Source organism: Equus quagga, chromosome 9, assembly GCF_021613505.1.
Source record: "Equus quagga isolate Etosha38 chromosome 9, UCLA_HA_Equagga_1.0, whole genome shotgun sequence".
NCBI classification, from domain to species: Eukaryota; Metazoa; Chordata; class Mammalia; order Perissodactyla; family Equidae; genus Equus; species Equus quagga.
The window spans coordinates 99,495,112-99,517,859 of NC_060275.1; positions in this window are offsets into that span (position 1 = coordinate 99,495,112).

Here is a 22,748-nt window from a genome sequence, read left to right on the forward strand (position 1 = left end):
GATTAGTTTTATGTATCAATTTAGCTAGGCTATCATACCCAGTTATTTAATCAAAGACTAATCTAGGTGTTGCTATGAAGGTATTTTGTAGATGTGGTTGTGGTTTTGTAATTTATAATAAATATAAAATTTTGTTTTCATCCATGCTTCCTGGCTCATGGCTCCCAAACTCTTGGACTTCTAAGCTATAAGAACAGTGGGAGCACCTTTTGTTATAATATTTGATCTTTTGACCTCAGTTTCGGAAATCCCTCCAGAGCTATAAGGTGAAATGGGTGTCTTGTTAGTCATACAAGCCCCTTTCAACCACACCTGAGTTTAAGTTAATGAGGTGACTTTTGGACAGTCCCCAGGTAACCTGAGTGTGGAGGCTGGTTACCAGGGGAACCAACCATGTGATTAGAGGGTTGGAACTTTCAGCCCTACCCCCTGACCTCCAGGGAGGGGGGAGGAGCTAGAGGCTGAGTTTAATCACCAATGGCCAGTGATTTAACCAATCAGGGCTACATAATGAAGCCTCCATAAAGATCCCTGACCTAGGGGATTCAGAGAGCTTCCAGGCTGGTGAACCAAAATGCATCCACATACTGGGAGGGTGGGGCACCCAAACTCCACAGAGACAGAAGTTCCTGTGTTCATGACCCTTCTAGATCTCACCCTATGTATCCCTTCATCTGGCTGTTCATTTGTATCTTGTAACATCCTTTGTAATAAACTGATAATCTAGTAAGTTAACTGGTTTCCCAAATTCTGTGAGCCACTCTTTTAAATTAATTGAACCCAAGGAGGAGGTTGTGAGAAGCTCCACTTCATAGCTAGTTGGTCAAAAGCACAGATCATAACCTCGGCTCGTGACTGGCATCTGAAGTGCAGGCAGTCTTGTGGGATTTAGCCTCTAACCTGTGGGATCTGACACTTCCTCAACATTGAGAGTATCGGAATTGAGTTAAATTTATAAAACACCCATTCAGGGTCCACTGAGAATTGAAGAATTACTTGGTTGTGTTGGAAAACACACATCAGAGTGATTAACATCTATGATCAGTTGACTTGAAGTAAAGGGGATTACACTCAATAAAAAAGTGTGGGTCAGTCTCATCTAAATGGAGGAAGGCCTTAAGAACAAAACTGAAGTTTCTCTAGGAAGAATTCTGCCTCGAGATTGTAGCATCAAGTCTTGCCTGAGTTTCCAGCCTGCCAGCCTACCCTGCAAATTTTAGACTTGCCATCTTGACAATTGTGTGATCCAATTCCTTAATGGTTTTACTGGTTCTGGTTTTCTGGACAACCTGATGGATACAGCACTGTTTCTATTTCTTTTTTTTTCACGTCCCAATTTTTGAAGCATTTCTTTCCATAAAAGTCTATAGGACTTCTTATGTTCTTGTCCTTTTCATATGTTTGCAAATTTCTTCTTATATTTCCAAAGATATTACATATACTAACTTTTGTTATTTTTTCTGATTGCTCTATTAAATTTTTTTTTAAAAAAATAAGTGAGTATAGAAGTCTCTATTTTAATGCTGGCCTTCTTAAGATATCTGGTAAATTTTAGAGAGGTACTCAACTTCCCATATTGCCCACATGTCTTAATACAGGGGCTCAGCAGTTGACAATTCTGCTTCAAAAAAGAAACACCCAAGGTATATGAGACTCACTCTGGAGCCAACTACGTGCCACAACACTAACCTTTTAAAGAGGTCCTACCTTGAAAATCAGCTTCTAATCATTATTTCCTGCTTTGTAAATTCTTCCTGTCCCAGAGTGCTAGATCTACGTGACACCAAACTCACTTAAGTAGAATACTGATGAAATGCCTAAATATTTGGTTGTTTTTGCTGCAAGAGAACGTAATCCAACAAGGATGAAATATACCATCAGGACTTGTTATATTGCAAGTAATAGAAAGCCTCGTACAAACTGGATTACACAATAAAGGTAATAAATGACCCATAAATTTGAAAACACAAGGCAAGATAAAGGTAAGCCTTGATCTGTCAACTCTACGATGTCATCAAGAACCACCTCTCTCTTCTCTTTCTCTCTCTCTCCTTCCTTCCACTTTGTCAACTTCATCTTAATGCTGGCTCTTCTCATAGATACAAGATAGCTCCTAATAACTAAAAGGGATATATGCTCTTTTACCCTTACCCAAATTAAGAAGGAACGTCTTTGCTCCTGCACTGCAGTGTCTGTGGACTGTTCTAGCCCCAGTAGAGATGATTAGCACTAATTGTAGTGGCTTAGGTTAAAAGCTTATCCCTATTCCAATCACTGCTGGCAGGGGCAGAAAACGAATTGCCTGGCTTAGCATGGGTCATATATTCTATCCAGGTCCTGTGGGTGAAGTCCACTTTCCCCCAAATGAAACAGATCCTCAAATGTTGGGGATAGGGATGAATGCTTGGAAGACAAACAAAAAAACTTTATGCTTAAGTAAAAAAATGAAACAAATCACCAAAAAATCTTGACATGCAAGGTAATCTCAAGATAAATAAACAGAGTTTTAGGAATTCATTCAAAATGGCTGAAATGAGAGATTCAAATAGCAACTAGAATCTGACTTTCTTTTCACCTTCTCTCTTTCTGTTGATTTCTTTCTATTCTCTCAGTTATGATCAAAATTTTCCACATGGCACAATAATTGGCCATTCAAAACTTCCAATTTAAAAAAAAAAATTTTAAAGCCATATGAGTGAGACTAATTAGCTGTCTTTAATCCCAATATCTAAAACTTTAGACGAGGACTCACCATATTATAACTGTTAGCATCCCTGTTCTAGTCAAGGGTGGTCATGGGAATTGAGACACATAAAATAACACAGCTCCAAAAAGAACCTAAAGATAGGACATAAAATAAGCCAGTAATTAGAAGAAGAGAAGTTATTGTGCAGAAAATCCAAAATATGTCTACTTTAACCTGATGTTAGCTGTAGTTAACTACCTGATTCATCCATTTTTTTAAAAACAATGACTCTATCTGTAATCTCACTGGTATTATCCATGTCCTACTTGTCCTTTCCTCTGTGGACTGACTTGCTAACATTAGATTACACTAAGACTCAGAAATGTTCGTCATTGTGGGGGATCACAATTTGCTACCCCAACATGTGTCTCTTTGGATTGATTATTTTTAAGAACACAAGGCTGAGAAAGAAACTTTGACCTTACCCCTTAACTGCTAAAAGAATTTAAGACAGAAGGCCTGTTCCAGGAAGGAGCTAATACCATAAGAAAACTATAGTATAATATGAAATAGGTATGGTAGACCGGGAGGAATCTAACAATGGCTGTTTGATCAAAGTCTTGTCTGTCTCTCACTGTCTTTGCAAGGCCTGGTAAACATTTTCTTACCAAATATTTACTTTTACATCTCTATGTAAATTGCCTTCCTCCCCTTTGAAGTCCCAAACCATGACAGCTAACATCCTCCTTTGTCTTTGCTGAAGGTTGTATTTAAGGTAGTAGCTTTGGCCATTTTGGTGAGTTACTCTGTTTTCTTGGGTTTCTCCCATGTATACATGTTATTAAATTTTTTAGATTTTCTCATGTTATTCTATCTCGTGTTAATTTAATTGTTAGACCAGCCAGAAAAAACTAGAGGGTAGAGGAATATTCTTCCTTCCCCACCTCATCTATCAATTTTTTCTTTCCTAGCATATCACTTTATATACACTTTAACTGAATTAGTTACAACACCGACAAAGTTACTGACTACATTTTATTTCTTTTTGTAATATGGCAGGAATGAAGGCATTCATATCTATTTGCAATGCTTAACAAAGGCTAAATTAACACTGTAATTTTGTGTATTTTTTCAAAGCTTAACTGTTACCCTTAATGAAATTCTATGTGTCTGTCACAGTTATAATACTTATTCTGCTGTATAAATCCAAAATCTGCCAGGTATTTATAGAAAAATTATAAATATATAATAAAAATTTGTCTTAAATTAAATGCTTCTTTTTCACTCTTTGTAGATCCATTTTTTGACTTAAATACAGAGTGAAAGCATTCCAGAGATTCTGGTTCTTTTCTCATGATTCATTCTGTCAATTTTCTCTCAATATTCCTGAACTTCACAGCATATCCTTTACTTTCTGACATTTGAATGACTATATAGATATATTCTTTAAGGTTCATTGAAAATAATTAAGCACATAAATTTTTGACATGCGGCTTCTCTTTCCTCTTTGTCTACCTTGAATGACTTCAACTTTTTCTACCTCTGTCCTTCCTCAGTGATTTTATTTATAACTGAGAGAAGTACTCTTTATATTTTCAACTAATACTAAGGGGGAAAAAATTCAGGGCATATCGTTTTCAAAATCATCAATTCTTTTTTGCCTATGCTTTTTATTGCTGATTTTCTGTCTTTCTAGGTTCTGCCTGGCTGATCCTCTTCCAAGCTTTTGGTCTGATGGTTTGAATTGCTGTTATGTCTCCTGGAGGCATTCACTCTTTTCCAGTGAGGTTCATTTGTTTCTTTCAACAATCCTCAGAGGTAAACAAGGTAGGCATTATTAATCTCAAGTGAATTGTGAAGTGCTTGTTGGAGAGGTTGAGGTACTGAAAGTTCATGTAGAATAGGCAGAGGAAATGCTACAGGCATGTTTTCAAGCTTTATTTTTAAGCCACACTGAATAGGATGCTAGGAATGATATCCAATAAAATCTGGCAACCAACTACCAAATGGGTTTACTCGAGAGAAAAGACGGAACAGCCTGTCAGTGTAAGAATTCAAATCCAGCTCATTTCAAATACAAAACACATGCTCTTTTCACTACATGACACTGTTTCTACAGTTAGATGCTCTTGGCACACGTAGAAATAAATGTATCTTGACACATACTAATCATGATTTCATACAGGTGGGGTTGAAGCAGCAGGGAATCATGGTTCATTAAAATCTTAAAAATCATCCAAAATATCTCACAAACACTGCCAGAACATTTTTGCTAATTCTACCATACCTGGTAAAAATGAAAAATTATTAGACTCTATCCTTTATGTGATTGTCACTTTTATTAGGTTTTTTTAAGTGAATACTCATGTTATAGACATTATCCTGAGTGCTGTGTTTGTGTATGTTTATGTGTTTGAATATGACTAAAACCAGGGCAGATGTCTATAATATCAACTTCCCTGATATATTGATTTAATGTTAAAATCTCTTTTTGATCATGACAGAAGCTTTGCTTTGTGGATGAGACATTAACTTTGGTAGCATGCTAGACTCAGGAGGAAAATGTTGATATTTAGTCAATACCACCTCCTCCTTAATATTCCTCTATCTCTTACATTTTATTTTATGTGTAGTATCTTTGATTTCTTGTGATTTATTAAAATGCTACATTCTAGTGTGTAAATTGCACCTTGGATTAAATATGTGCTTCACTGGCAATCTTTCAGTGCTCCAATACACCCTTATCTCATTTCTTATGGACACAATTTGAGATGCACTGGCATGAGGCTCTGAACAAAAGGCAAGCTCCACATTGGTTTTTAGAGCATTGACAATCAGTCTCTCTCCAGGAACGTAAGTATGTGACAAAGAGGAATGTAGAGATCAGAGTGCACAAAACCACATAGACATTACCAACAGAAGACAGTAAGCAGTAGTTATGAGGTCAAAACAGTCATGAGCAAGCAGTAACCACGTTACTCAGTTCAAAAAGACTGAACATGAGAATACATAAGAGGTGGAATCAAAGACAGAGTTTCATGAAGGCAGAGCCAGAGAAGGGAACAAAGTATATCTACTTTGCAGGGGGCAAGTTAAGCAGGAAAGGGATGTTGGTCAACTGTGGTTGTAGTTTCCCTGAGCTAGAAACCTGCAGCCACCAGTTTCCTGTTGTTCCTCATTTCCACAAAGAGATTTCTAACAATCTGGCACAAACTGAGGTGATCCGAGCCCCCTTTCTCCCCAGCAGTCTTCAAGAGCTCAAGTAGCACAAAAAATACCTAAGAAAATGTTTCTGCATGAAGGAAGCCAGAACTTTATCAAATGGCATTTCAATCTCTAAAGCCACACAGATTGCATTGTCTAAAGGAAGAAATCTAAAACACCAAGATGAAAATGGATTTTACGCTCTTTGAGATGATTCACTGGAGTTTGGTTTTGTCTAGAATATTCATACAATATTATCAAAAAGTGTTAACACTGAGGGGAACTGCCCATGAAACGTAGATTCATGGTGTCATAATGTACCGCAATCAGCAATACAGGTATACTCAAAGGAAAATCAAAGGCCTAGTGGAATAAACATGCTCACAGGACTCTGTTTTTTAAATGATGAGCACGAGAAAAGAACTTATCCATGAGAAAGGATTTACCACTTGTGTTAATGTTCTCCAAGATACAACCAATGGACACAATTAGCACCTGATTTCTGAGATACCTATTCTTCCCCTTCTTAGATAGGTAAAAAACATTTATGCATACAAATACATTGTACAAATGACTATAATGTCATTGACAAAATTTTATATTGAGGAAGAAACATATTGACACATATAACTTATGTTGACAAAATGAAATATATTGACACACACATAACTTAACAGAAATATATCAGGACATTTTGAGTTACACCTGAATGTATTGCTTCTCAAATTAGTATCTAAAATACATTACTGTATTTACTCCACTATGGAAAGGAATAAATACTTGAATCCAAAATAATTTGGGAAATATATTTATTTAATATATATTATAGGCAGCATGAATATGAACTAGCTTGCACTGATATATGGTTGGTTAAAAAAATATGCAAAGAAATGGTTTTCTGATGTGGAAGAAATTAGCTTTCTGTTCTACATTTATGAATCAGAAACAAGACTATCACAGTTTGGTTTTTTTCCCCCCAGCTGTTAGAATATCTGTGGATGTCAGTATTTCTTTATTTTGGTGCAAGAGTAAATATCTTACTCAGTTTTTGCAACTAATGGTCCCTTTAACATTATTGATTCACAGATAAATTTAGAAGTCCTCTATACTATAAAGATAAGCCATGAAAAACATCATTTATAGACTTTTTCCAACAGCTTTATGTTCATCCATAGCATATTTATTGTATGGTCTTAGCAAGAGGAATAACATTTCTAAAATATTTCAGTAATACTCAAAAAATTCCCTAGCCTTATTAGGGGAGCATTCTGCTCTGAGTTGGCACATTTGCTCTGTCACCTCATTCAAGTGGAAAAGCCATCGGTCCTTCACATGCAGGCTTTAATAAAATTGTGATACAGACAATGATCTTAAGCTTCTTAGTATTGTCGATGCATTGATTTCCATATTTGCTTCTCAGTCTCATCGGCATAATTCTATAGATACACAATTTTTGTTGCTACTGCTGCTTTTACTACTAAGACCTGCATTTATTCCTTGATGTATCATTCAACAAGCCTAAGTCCTTGTTGACTCTGCATTCTGTAAACCTGTGATTCCCAAACTCTAGAATGCATCAGAATCACTCCAAAAGCTTCTTATAACAGATTACTGTACCTGCCCAGAGAGGAGAGTTTCAGATTCAGCAGAGGCCCAAGAATTTGCACTTTTAAGAAGTTCCCATAGGATGCTGCTGTTGCTGGTCTAGAAATATTTGTTAAAATACGCAAAGGAGTTAAACTAAAAGCTATCCCAAAGTTTAATACTTTGGTCCAATTGGTGAACTTATTTCTGATCCACATAGCTGTTTTTGCATCCAAGTAATTTAATCTATTCTGAAATGACATATGTATATTTAATAGGACTTTCTGAAAATCTAAATAGAATGGCTTATCAAAACCTTTCTTTAATTCTGCACTTTTAAATATTCCTGATTGATAAATGTAGAAGCGTCATTTATTACATCATTTTGTAAATTCATAATAACAGCAATATTTTGATCAGTGTAACTGAGATGTGAAATGAGTTTAAGACACTTTGTCATTTTTTTTTTACTAAAAAAATGCATAAAAAATGAACAGAAGTAAAAGTGTGTTCAAATTACAATTTTTTAGCATTTTGTACTTGTTCAGCTATAAAAAGCAGGAATAAATTATGCATCAAAGTAACACGGCTTAGCTTTAACTTCCTATAACAATTTTAATATATGTGTCCTACACCATTCTCTAACTATCTCCTTTCATATGATTTCTAGTGGTCAATTACAATAAATTCAATCGGTCTTCAAGTCTTACCAATAGTTTGTAATTTCTCCCAAGTACAAATCCTGCATTGATTTGGTTTTTCCAAATATGACATAGTGATCTTTGTTGTAGAGGTTAAAATACACATTATTCAACATGGAGTTTACCTTTCTTTAACTACTACAAACTCATTTTAGGTGGAACTGGTTATCATTAATCAATGGAACATCAGTTTAGAGGTTAAAGCTTTCTACTGGTTTAATGTTGCTTACATTTTTTGAGCGATAAAATTGAGTATCTTCTTCCTAATGTGAAGAGTGGGATCTCATTGTACTGTTTGACATAAATAGCATGTGAGTGCGTAATTTAGTGAGACATTTTATATGGTGAATGTTAAATAAATTCAGATGCTTATTGCCTGATTTAATTAAAGCAGCTGTTGAGTGAATTTTCAAAAAAGTTGTTGCTATGCCAATATCAGTTCTTACATTTAAAACACAATGTTAATTTTATCACATAGTGATATCAGTTTTAAAGAGACATTGTTCCATCATAGCCTCCTCCATTTATTAGATGTGTATTCAGTACTCACCCTACGGCAGGTACTGAATTAGAAATGCATAGATGAGCAAAGAGTTCTTTCTGGCATAAGTTAGAGCCTTTTGGACATATCTCTATATCCTCTTTCTTTTTTTCATTCATTTAAAACTGTACCCAAGAAATTGCTGAGTCCTTACTAGGACTTCAGAGGCGTTTTATTCATCTGAACGAAGCTGTATTGCTTAAAATAATTTTAGAAGGTGTTTTCTGGAAATGTCTTCAGAGTTGTGACATCTTATTCTGGATATTCTAAAAATGAAAGAACATATCTATCTTTGTGGATTCATAGTAAACATTCTCCTTTTAGAGAACACCTTTCTTCTCATTCACACTTCCTGCTTAACAATGAATGCCTCTTGCATGGCTGGATTGGATTCGATTAGGGTGGACACTTTACCCAAGCAAATCAATCAAACTTTCTTCCCCTGGAATTCTGATTCAGGAAAATTCTGAGAAATAGATAGTAATAATCACCTGAATTCTAAGTTTAAAAGTACATAAAATCATAGATGGAATTAATCAGAGGAGTAATAGAAGACAGCTGGTCTTGCTTCCAAGGGGAGGGGAATAGAGCAGACGCACAGGAGAGATGATGTAGCTCCGTGGGGAAGGGTAGGAACCACCAGGATGCTAATAGCCAATTCCAGACACCCCCTCTTGACTTGAGTGGGTTTATATTTTCCTTGAAATTATAAGTTTCTAGACTATAATAAAAATGATTTTGTTTCCTGAAAACTGATGCAAATAATGTGAAACAAAGCCTATCGAACTCAAATTTAATAATCAAACTGTTTATGGTCCAAATAACCTATCAGATGATAAATTAAGAGATCTCTTATATCACCAAGTAAAATAGCTTGACTATTGCTGTCACTCAGATGAATGAAAAAAAAAATTAGACTATAAAGTATTTTAACGATTCTTTTTTCAATTTCTAAACAGAGAGAGGAGTTGCAACATATTTTGAGAAATGGCTTTCTTATTAAAATAAATGCAAATTTCTCTCAAAATGACAATAACTCATTCTCATATTTCGGAATGCTTTTTAAATCACACAACGCTTATTGGTCTAACAATCCTTCTCCACAAGGAATCTCACAGCCTTCCGGTCTTACCTATTTTCAGCTGTTAATTATGGGTAACAAAATTAAGAGCAAATGTATTATGCTCTAGAATGTAAAGGTAAAACTCTATTTTGAATTAAAGGACATTCACCATGAAGTTTTTCATGGAAAGAAATGTTTATAATCTTTTTCAAAAGAATATATTAAAAGTTGCTGAGTTTCCACCACCTGTTCCTGACAGCTATTTCAGTGTAAGTAATACATCACGGGGTGATGGCAATCTGATGATGTATTGGAACTATACATCATTGTGGTGACGGCGATTTAATGACAGATGAGTAATACATCTTCAGGTAAAGCTCTCAAATTTAGGCCTGCCTAGAAAATAGAGTTTCTGGAAGAAGAAAACATCTTATCAACTTTATAAAAGAATGCATGTAATAAAACATAGTTTGCTAAACCAGAGGGCTGTAAGTTTGGATGCAAAAATGAGGTGTCTTTTCATGTCCATAACTTTTTTTCTTAACATATTTATTGCAAGGCAAAAATGGCTTTCTCATTAAAAAAGGTTCCCACTTATTTTTGTCTTTTTTACACTTCATTTAGCCATCATTTCAATATGTATCTTTATGTATTTCCTTTGCATTTTTTATTTGGAACTGCAAGAAATTTCCTTTTAGCTTAGAATCTTTGGAACCCATGACACTCTTCTTGCTATTAAAAACTCCCTAACTCTGTACACATGGGGATATTATTCATCAATTTATTTCTGCTTTTTCTATCTTTAATAAACTGCTCAAAAACACATTTTCTTGGGGTTTTATTTCCTTTAAGAGCTGAATTTTTTTTTATCTTTACATGGATATGAAGAGAAGTAATCTTTTACCTATTATACTCATTAAGGGGAAAAATCTAAAAAGAAATCTTTGAAAAAGACTTTGTCAACGTTTTTAGGAAAGATTATTATCTTCTGTCTACATTAAGGAGTAAAAGTGTAACTGTGGGCCTTCCAGCACCCACTCAGCTGACCCCATCTTATCAACAGAGTAATTAAGAGCTGTTTTTCAGGATCTGAGTGTTCCCCTTGTCCAGTTCAGACCAGTTGAGACCACTAACCCATCAAGTGGTCCTCCACAAATGCTCAATAAGTGACCTTTTTGATGTCGAGGAGCTAAACCTCCGCCCTAGATCGTGGTACCGCTGTCATTTTGTGAACGTGCCTCCTCTAAAGAGCCGTGAAGCTGGACTGTGCTGGAGCGGACCATCACCTACCTCCTCTCTCCTCACCTCCCAGCTCCACACTTCAGATTGCTCTGCCCTTCATGCTATAAACTGTGCCCCAAGCCCTGGATCAGAGATAGTGATCTGAAGGTACCTGCTCCCTGTCTCCTGGCAGATTCATTACGCAGAATTAAGCTGATTTCTTTGCCCAAAAGCTGATTCCATAATAATTGGCTTTTTTTAACGAGCATCAGGTAGGGGAACCTCATTTGTGTGGTAGCAAAGACACATTTACATTACAAAATCTTTAAAATTGTTAAACCACTCTAGACTGTTATAGAAGTTATAGAAATACATATTTATATACTTATATATATTTATATACATTATAGACTGTTATAGAAGTATATATTTAATTTTGAAACTTAGGGGAAGAAATCCTAAAGGATCCATTTTATATACATAAATTACAGTCGTGATTCCCAGCAAGACTTAACAGGACTCAATAAAGGTAATAAAATGTGTTTTTTAACCAAAATGTTTTAATTAGACTGTCTATAAGAGGTAAAATGACAGTTATGATGTATGTCATATGCCTAGAACTGTGTGTGAGATGTTGGAAATGTTCAGTGTCTCACATTGTGAATCTTACCCCAGGTTTGCCTCTGTGATTTTTAACATAGGATAGTTATCCAAAATGAAAACTAGGATCAGATTATTCTGTTCACTCATCATAGGAAAAATCCTGGAATTAAAAAATGAATTTATTTGGCTTTTTCCTTTATTCTAGGTTAAATCTAAGGATTATATATAAATTTTCCCTCTCTCTTTAGTAAATTGTTTTTGAAGAGGAGAAAATATATGGAAAGGGTGCATGGAAAGTGAAACATGGTGTTAGCTAAGCTGCCTTAAAATAAAAGAGCAGAAGAATGAGGTGGTAAATTGCCTGTGCAGGAATCTTGTTGAGATGATGGGAAAATCAGTCAGCTCTGGATTTCAGCTCCAGCTCTGAGACATCTCAGCTGGGTGATCATGACATGACACTTACCTATTTGAGTCTCAAGCTGATCTTCTATCAAATTTGCAGATACCATACATCTCTGGATGGGATATTGTGAGAATTAAATTAGAAAATGCATGTAAAAGAGGGCCTGGTGTATTTTAGGCACTCAATAAATAGTAATTATAGAGTCCAACAAGCAGATAAATCATTAAACAGACTCTTCTTTGAACTAAAAAAATACATATTTTTCAGTACAGTAAAAAAAATACCAAGAAGAATAACTACTACAGTAGAACTTAACCAAAATGACGAGAAACAAAAGAAATCTAATACACGTAATATCTCAAAATATATGTCTTTTATTTCTTCAATTCAGAATCAGACTTGCTCTATTGAATCAGGCCTTTGGTCCATCAATTTTAACAACCTAAAATGCAACTTTTTTTTCTGTTTTTGAGGTGAGGAGTACATTTCTCTTTCATCATATCCCTAAAATGTGAGAAGATATTAAAAATAAATATTCCTTTGGTTGTAAGATAATGTATCTTGTGAATACAGGTTCAAGCAAGCACAAGAGGCTTCATGATGGGCTGACATGTGAAGCTGAAGGAGTGAAAAATTGCCTCTTAGGCCCCATTTTTGGGGCTGCATGTTTCCCGCATGTCTTTTGTTTTACCCGTATGAGACACAGGTGTCTCTGCATCCCTGAACACCCAGGAGAAGATGACTATCTCAGAGCATCTCATTTCAAATGGGGCCTGCAGAGGGAGATTTATGTCTTTACCTTTCAATTTGAGATTCCTTAAAAGAGAATTTGATTGACCCAGCTTGAGTCACAGCGAACACTTCATCCATCCACTCAGTTCGTTGAACTGGCAGAGTTGTCAAAGCCAATACCCTTGGCTAACAAAAAATACCCTTACCCTAAGAAAAAAATAACTTTGCCTCTATCCTGCTAGGTTCTTGGCTGAGAACACCCTGTAATACAAAAGATAGATTAACAAGAGAAAACCAAACAGAAGTTTAATAACATGTATACAAGGGAGATACTTAGGAAAACTGAGTAACTCCCAGAAATGGCCCAAGACACCATCATCTCCAGTTAAAGACAAAAGAAAGATGTTGGGGAGGGTCATATGGTTGTTATGCAGATATAAGTCCAAGCTTTCTCCATTGATAAGAGTTTCTGGAGATTTAGTCTTCTTCCTCTTCCTGGTACAGGGAGGGAGACACTCTGACAAATGGAGATTTCTGTTATAAACATAAATGTCGCTTACAAAAGGCTACTACTACCAGGCTCTCAGAGCTTCTCCTATGTCTGCTGTTTCTTAAAATTAACTAGATAACCAGCTCAGGATAACCCCCATTTCAAAGAAACATATTTTTTGACAGAAAATTGTGTTCCTCTTTAATCCAAAGTTTGAGAATGTTGTTAGATAAGGGAATTCGTAGGCTGGGTTAATTTATGAGTTGTTTCACTGCACTATTAGTGCACATTTTCTTTAAATAGGAGTTGATGTGGACCAAGGCTGCCCCAGGGAGAGAAGCTCAAGGCATCCTGGTCTACAGGCCAATCTATATCACCCTCCAGGAAGTATAGGACATCCTGACCTGATTCATATCTAAAGTTATAGGACCACAGGATAACCAGACGCCACCTGCACTGATACCATTTTAATGACTTTTTTACATGATCTTTCCTTTGTCGAGTAAAAAATAACTCACATACCTACGCCTTATAAATTTACCCCTACCCTCAACACATTGAAGTTCTTCACTGCCTGTGGGTCCAGTCCCCATGTTATTCTCTGAATAAAAGAGCATTGCCACTGGAATTTGACAGTCCAAGAAATCTTTCTTTGGATTCCTTGGCTCACCAAGCACCACATCAGGAGTCACTCTTTGTAGTGTTTAAAAATCTGAATTGTTGAGTGATCCAAAGGAACACAGAGGTATGATGCATTAGTATTTAAGGAGTTCAAGAATCTAAGCTATGGCCAAGATAATCAGAAATAAACATAGAAAAACAACTCACTTGATGTTGCTAACCTTCTACAAAGTATAAAAATAACTGAAATACAATAAGCCCACTGTCGACGAAAATAATCCATAACCAATCTATAAATGAAAATTTGGGTGAGTTTATTCTGAGCTGAAATCTGAGGACCATGGCCCAGGGAAGAAAGGGCACCAAAGAAGTGAGGTATACAGAGTGGTTATATACCCCCAAAGAGGGTGTTTCACATATGATTGAAATGTCCCTCCCACAATAGTCAGGAGATTGACCTGTCAGCACAGTGCTTGACGGACATGGCAGGTAGTGGGTCTGCTATCTCAGAGGGCGTAGCAGGAGGCAAGTCTATTGTCTCCAGCTGGGTGGTCACAGGTGAGGGCAGCAATCAGTTTCTAGCCTAAGGAAAGATACTTAATCCTTAAAGAAATGCAAATGTTGGGAGGGGGAGGGAAGTAGCACCTTTATCTCCAGGGCCTTTGTTCTTGCCATAGGGAATATCTAAAGCAGATATACAATGCATGCTCAATGGCCTCATTCAGGCCCTTTTGGAAAGACAAAGTCAGGCCTAATTAGGTTTACACCAAATGGCATCCTCATATTCTCCAATATATCCTATTTCTTGCCATTTTTACTTGTCACCACTCTTATAGCCATTGTAGCCAGGTGAACTTATAAAGGATAAGCTGTACAGATTATAAATAAACATTTTTGTGGAAATAAATATTTCTGTGAGGTGTCTGAATGCAAAATAATTAACACATAAAAGGTACCATTTTTTGGACAGAAAAAAAGAAAGTAACAATACGTAACTCAGTATGCTTTCTGCAGAATGTAGAACTTCATAGCAGTCACTAATAGAGGAAAATAAAAACCTGATAAAGTGACTCATTTTGCATAAGTTTAACTTAAATAGTTTAATACTTTAACTCTAAGAGGCATACAAAATTGTGACATGTGGCCAAAAGCTAAAAGTGTGTGCATGTATCAATACACTCTAATTGTTTAGATCTTGATTTCATTTGGCCCTGGCGACTTTTTTGCCTTACCATTAAATTTTTAAGAACAAAAATCATGTAATGCATATCTATTTGCAGTTTTGGAATACAATTCAAATCTCTAGTAGCCTGAGAAAGAACATGAAGATAACACAACTCTATTTGTAAGATAGTAAATTAATAAAGAGTATCTTTGGGCATTTGTGATAATAGATTTAACTGCTATTACACAAAAAACCCCTGAGATTTTCAGTTCCCATGAAATAAAGGAAGTAATTTACTTACTGAATTGCCTGATGTTTGCTCAGACTTCCAGAATGCATCATAAAGTTTCTTAAATTTAATATCATATATGCATATATATATATATATGCATCATTACATAAGTAAAAGAACCTTTCTTATAAAGACTGTCATTTATCAATATAAAATGTAATAAAATTCATAAAACAGCAATTTAAAAAATCAAGTTCCTTTTAACAAAATTCATTATGAAAAAACTAATATTGTAAAAAATTGCATATTAGTAACAGTCAAAGTGCACTATAAATACAAAAAGTACTCTACTCTGCCATCATATTCTTCAACCTTTTGTTTTTTAATTAATGAATGGCAAACACATTGTTTTATTTTTATTCTATTCTGTGCTTTTCTTTAACATTAAACTCGATCATTTTTTCATTGCTGTCGTAGGCTGAGTAATGGTCCCATAAAAGACATTCACATCCTACTCTCTAGAACCTGGGAACCTCACCCTACGTGACAAAGACGTCGCTGAGGTTACATTGAGGATCTTGATATGAGGAGATTTTACTGGATTATTTGGTGGATTCAAAATGCAATTACCAGTGTCCTTATAAGAAGGAGGCAAAAGAAGATTTCACACATAAGGGTAGAAGGCAATGTAACAGGGAGGCAGGGGTTGAAGTTTTGCAGCTAGGAGCTAAAGAAGGCTGGCAGCAACCTGAAGCTGAGAGAAGCATTGGATGGATTCTCCCATAGAGCCTGAAAGGGAGTGTGGCTCTGCTGGCACCTTGTTCTTGATACCAGCACTGTGATACTGTATTCTGACTCTTGGACTTCTTATACGTGCAGTGCACTTAACGATGTAGCATAGTTGATTTAGCATCTGTCACAAACTCCTTGTCTCATTGTAGACTCCAAAGCAGGTATCCATACACCACATTCTAGGCGCACGTCTTAAAGCTCATCTGCCACTTCTCTCAACATTAACCCAACCTCATATTTCTTTAGTTTTTTTCTATCACCTGGCATTTCTTTATCCTCAAAACAATGTGTCACTTAAAATCCACAAGCTTAAAAGCTCCCCGCTTTCTCCTTAAAATTACATGGGAAAATCTAAAAAAGAATAACCCTTGCAACAATTTCATTTCTTATACTTTTCTATTCAAAAATACTTTTATTTAATCCTGTATCCTACTGATTACTTTTAGACAATTCCCAAAACACCAGGGAAAATCTCATTGCCATTTTTATGGTTACTCAATTTTGGAAAGAGCCAATTTTATTGGTCAGATGAAAGTCAACCTGTGAGTAAACTAATACTTATGCATCTGTTTAGCAGTCTTTCTGTTTTTCTGTGTTCAATAGATTAACATATTTTGTAACACTGTTTTCAAATACGTTTGTAAGCAAAAGTTTGGTTTAATATAATAGGGACCCCTCAAATAAGCTAATATTCACAGAGATATATATTCAATTTCCTATTATCCAAGGTACTTAGTAAGTAGATTGATACCTCTTAAAAAGAATATTAATATTAAACATTATTAATGGAAGCATCTCCCTATTAATAGAATAAAAAGCTGTGGATAGTTGTAAGTTTAAAAAGCCAATGACTTATTTTCTTTATAGTAATGTGAATTGAAAGGAAATGTGGCGCCTTTACCTTGAAAGGATGTCATGCACTTACAGTCAAAAGATGTGGTGTTGGGGCCAGCTCTGTGGCCAAGTGGCTAAGTTCACATGCTCTGCTTCAGTGGCCCAGGTTTCACTGCTTCAGATCCTGGGTGCAGACCTACACACTGCTCATCATGCCATGCTGTGGCAGCGTCCCACACAGAAGAACTAGAATGACCTGCAGCTAGGACATAGAACTATGTGCTGGGGCTTTGGGGAGAGAAAAAGAAAAAACAAAGGAAGATTGGCAACAGCTATTAGCTCAGGGCCAGTCAAAAAAAAGGATGCCGTGTATTTTCTGTTAAAGATAATACGTCCCTTACCAAATATTTACGTTAGATTCATTTGTATAAAACATGGCTTCTCTGTATGCGTATATAAGAGGTAAGAGGAATCACTAGCGTTGAAATAAATTGATGTAAAAAATATTTATTGTGAGCCACTTGTTATTTAAGTTGTATGTTATGATGCTTCATACAGCCATTGTGATTCTCCTATTCTGTAAGTTACCATTGGGGTTATTATTTCCATGCAATGAATCAATTTTAATAGTTACCAGGCACTTATTCAAAGATTTCAGACCAGACTTTTTTCACCCTGTTTACAATCACCTTTCTTTATCTAAAGGAAACTACTACTGACATTTATCATTTGTGAAAGAAAAAAGATCTAACTTACTGTTTTTTTCTTAGGGCTAAAGTGTCTTAGAGACTTTGGTTACATCTGCAGAACAATTGGATTGTTTATACTAATGTAACTAGCTTTCAGGCAAATTATCAAATCTGCAATATAGATAGACATAATCCACATGCAGGGATGGGGAAAAAAAATGTTTACAACTATTGTCTTAGCGGGATTTCTAGAATACAAAGAAAATCCTCTAGAAAATAGTTTCTGTTCTATACAATCTTTCCTTTGTTGACACAAATAATCCATAGCCAACCTATAAATCAAAATTAGGATGAGTTTATTACGAGCAAGATCTGAGGACTAGCCTGGAGCCTTCCTTCTCCAAGGAAGGAAGGGCACCAAAGAAGTGGGGTGTAAAGAGTGGTTACGTACCATTAAAGAGCATATATCATATATGATTGGAATGTCCCTTTTACAACAGTCATGAGATTGCCCTGTAGGCACAGCAATTGATGGGGACAGCAGGTAGCAAGTCTGTTGTCTCCAGCTAGGTGGTCACAGGGTGAGCACAGCAATCAATCTCTATCTTAAGGCCATTTGTTCTTGTCTTTGGGACATAGCGAATGCTTAAAGAAAATATACAATGCATGCTCAATGGCCATGTCGTGGACTTTTGGAAAAACAAGGTCAGGCCGAATTAGTTTTACACCAAATGGCTTCCACATGTACTCCAATATATCCTACTGCTTGAAATTTATGTATCACTTTATTTTATAGATATTGCATTAATCATTTTAATGTTTTGAAAAGAATATCTCAGAAAATATAGCTAGAGGTATTACATAAACCTTCTAAGCCACTACTAGATTTATTAGGAAAGGTGTCTTTAGGAAGGAATCTGTTTGAGATTTTTCTCCTCCAAATGTTGTGCCTTAACTTAAGTGGCAAATCCATGAGTTTTTCTCACTTGCTATGCGCAAACCATGAAACATAACATAGCACAAAGTATTTCAATTTATACATTCAGTCAATAAATCTTATTTTATGTATATTTAATGTATATTTATTTTATGTATACTTAAATTTACTTCTCTTGAAATTATTTATCTATAGTGACATGTCCTTATCCTATTGTAGATTATACTACCTAATACCTTCCATTGTTGTAAATAGGAAATGATATTAATCAAACAACTTTCAATAAAACTTAATGTTTCTACCTGTATGGGCCAACAAAGCCATGAGCTACATGTGGCTATTGAACATTTGAAATGTGACTAGTCATAATTGAGACTCACTCTAAGTGTAAAATACACACTAGATGGCAAATAGTATGAAAAAAAGGATGCAGAATACCTCAGGAATGTCTTTTTATATTGAGACATACTGAAATGATAATGTTTGAGATATTTTGGGAAAGAAAACATTAAAATTAATTTCACCTTTCTTGTTATTTTTTAATGTGGCTACTAGAAATTTAAAATCATATACATCACACTCATCTATTTCTATTGAATGGAGCTACTTTATATCATTAAGCAGTTTACAGAATATATGCAAAGAAAATATTCTATTTAACTATCAAAGGAAACCAAAATACACTAAGGTTAATTGGCTTGGCTAGCTCACCTAACTCAAAAGTAAAGAAATCTTCGGCCTCCAAGTTCTTTTTTTGTTTTCCCAAACCATTTGCAAGGTGCTCAGCTTGAACATGGCTTAGGCAACAGATGTCAAGAGTTGAAGGCCTGATAATTAAACAGTTTCTTGTTCTTAACTTTAAAAAATTTTTATATTTTCACAAATTAAAGACAATGTTAATTACGATCTGGTTTACTAACAAATAACCTCAAAAAAAGCTAAATTTAAATGGATTTGACATATTAAAAATAAGTATTATTTGTTGATCTGGTGGTGGTAACATAGGTATTTTTTCACTTTCTGAAAACTTTATTGAGCGATTTATTTATATTTTTTGTTGTGGTGGTCTATATTTGTTCTGCACCTTTGTGAGTTTACTAAAATATTCAGGGTCATAGTTTCAGAATCTGAAAAACTATATACCTTGTGATCAAGACATTTCTTTGATGAACTTATTACAATGTTGTTTTCCCAATGACATTTTAAGAATTTAACTCAAGGTAATTTGGGACACGTAAGTCAACAACAACTGGTAAACATGAAAAAGTCCAATTTTGGTGCCAAGTAGCTATGCTTCTTAAGATATTCTTAGGAAGTTATTACTGCAAAATATTATTTGACAAAAGTGCACAGAAGTTGATTTGGTAAAATTGGGAAAAAATAATACAAGTAATAGTGAAAAATATTTTGAAAGTATGTGACAATTATCTTCAAATTTGTTGTTTTCTTACCAGATGTGGTTCATACATGTTTATTTAGTCTAAGTACACATTGTAATTTGTATTAAACTTACCTCATGCTTGTATGTAAATTTGAAATTTGATTAATTTCTTTAGGAAAAACAAGCTCAAATTTCAATAACTAATTAAAAATACATATGATTCTATTGATAGAATTTTATGTAATCATCTGCTGTCATTATTGGAAAAGTGTGTTGGATTAATGCAAAATCCTGGATTTTGAAGTCAATCTTAAGATTATCTGATTTCAATTGTACCTTTGCTTACAAATTGATTGGTTGATTGATAGTCTGGATAAAATCATAAACAGTGATGTGTCTCCTTGCCTTGGGATGGAATGGTGAAAGATGTATTATAAAATTAAAGCAATACTCCTCTCCTTAGTCATAGGAGCTGTAGAATCTGTCAGAGTATTATCAGTTTAAGCGTCTAAATACAGTATCCAATCTAAACTAATCTACTATTTCTTCACCAATATTCTCTATTACAAAATATAACTCATAATTGGACTTGAGAGCTTAGACCAAAATATAACATCTTAATTTTGATTTAGGTATTTGACATTAAACAAAGTACAGAGGATGATAAAAAACATTTGAGTTTTCATATGGTTTGTAAAAATTAGTTTTTAAAAGTTTGTGTTTATTTTGGTAGGTAATGTTAAGTAATTGAATTTCACTCTCTGGCAAGTTCCATTTTATTTGCCAACACGGAAAAAGGAAAAAAAAGTATCTGTCTATGAAACTCATTCCTTTCTCAGATAAATATTTTAAAATCCTCCAAATGGCTCCCTTCCTAGCCAGACAAGAGTATTCAAGTTGGGGTCATATGGACTGGAGATAGAGATTTCCATAGTGGTTCCCAGGAAGATAGTTCTATTTAAGCCATTTTGGGGAGGACGTTTTTATTTAAGCCATTTGGGGGCAAAAGACAGAGGTAAAACCTTCATCAAGAGGAAAAGGAAGGGGGCCAGCCCAGTGGCACAGTGGTTAAGTTTGCATGTTAAACTTTGGTAAGCTGGGGTTTGCCGGTTCAGATCCTGGGTGCAGAACTAAGCACTGCTTATCAAGCCATGCCTTGGCAGGTGTCCCACATACAAAGTAGAGGAAGATGGGCATGGATGTTAGCTCAGGGCCAGTTTTCCTCAGCAAAAAGAGGAGGATTGGCTGCAGATGTTACTTCAGGGCTAATCTTCCTCAAAAAAAATAAATAAAAAAGAAAAAAGAAGGAGGGGAAAGAGATGATTTCTGGAAGGTACAGATTTTGTAAGCCTCATCCTCAGATCTCAGCATAGTGGTCAAAGTCCAGTGAATCTTTCAGGAATCATGTCAACAGGAAGTCAAATACTGCAGAAAAAGGACCTTAATATGTTCGAAGACTATTTAAAGCTTTATGTTCCTATATATATGTTAATCTTGACTTTCTTTGTTTATTTCTCCTTAATGACTTGGAGTTAAATACTAAAAATGCAAAGGCTTTTATAGTTTTCCTAAGGAATTGAAAATCTTGGGAGGTAACACTCACTTCACAGACAATTAAGGAAGAAAGAGAAAGCTGTTGAAGCGAATACAGTAGTTTGAAATATTATTCAAATCATGGGGTAATTTACAACTTAAAAATTAAAATTGCTATAAATGGGGTAGTATTTCTATGGCTGTGGAAGTTACCTATTATCTCTACCTTGTGTTGAGTTAATTAGCATTTGAAGTAGCTTTATAATGTCTGAATATTCTAGAAGGTGGTTGCTTAACACTTGAAATTCTATTGGAAAAATTTGAATGCAAGAGTTTGTTAATGAACAAAATTGACCTTAGAGGTATCTTGTCATTAGTGAAATGAATGGGGCTCAAAAAAAGTGTTGTTTAAGGAGATTATTCAGGTCCCACCCTCTTCAATGGGTGAGATACACAACAGCAGACAAACGCAGTGGTCTAATACCATTGGGATAGTAATCAAGGTCAAGAGCACCATTGATTCTACTTGTCTCTTCAGAGATGCCCATGCTGCCTAAAGTATCGGATTATAGTTGTATCTGCTTCTTCATATCACGCAGTGGTGAAGGTTGGTGCTGTCCAGGGCAGAGACTAGGGCTCCCCAAAACAACAGATGAGTTTGTGTGACTGTTTCTGTGCCTGTTTGTTTACAATAAACGTTTCCACTTTGGGGCAAAATTTGAATCTAAGACTTCCTTTCCTCACATCTTAACATTTTCTGAGTAGACAGTTCAGTTCAGGTCCTTTTTGCAACATATTGAGTATTGGGCTAAACGCTGAGCAAGTGAAGGTAAAGAAGAGTAGCAGTTGTCCTCAAGAAGTTTACCGTTCGGCCTACACTGCTGACTTTTTTCCTTTTAAAAATATCCCTCTATGTACCTAGTGCTATGATCGAGAGATAACCTGATGTATAAACTAGATGAAACACACCTATCCTGTTTGTAACGAATTCATACATCTGATTACTTTAGGAAATACACATCTGTAATATCTCTCAGCACTAACTACTGATGACAGAATCTCACAAGATGTGTAGCAAAGTGTTGATATTAGTAATCCCTTACATTATTATCATCACAATGAAAAGTGTATTAATTTCAGAAATATATACATTTCGATCCTTCAAACTAGGCATAGTACTTGATATTGAAATATTAAAATATTTAATACTTACAAGTAGCTAGAAAAATTAGATATGAATAAGAGACTTTGGGGTTTTATTTGCTATCAGAGGCTGCTTTTTCTCCTAAATCACCATGTGCAAGTGCATTAACTTCTCTAACGTGCATTATTTCTC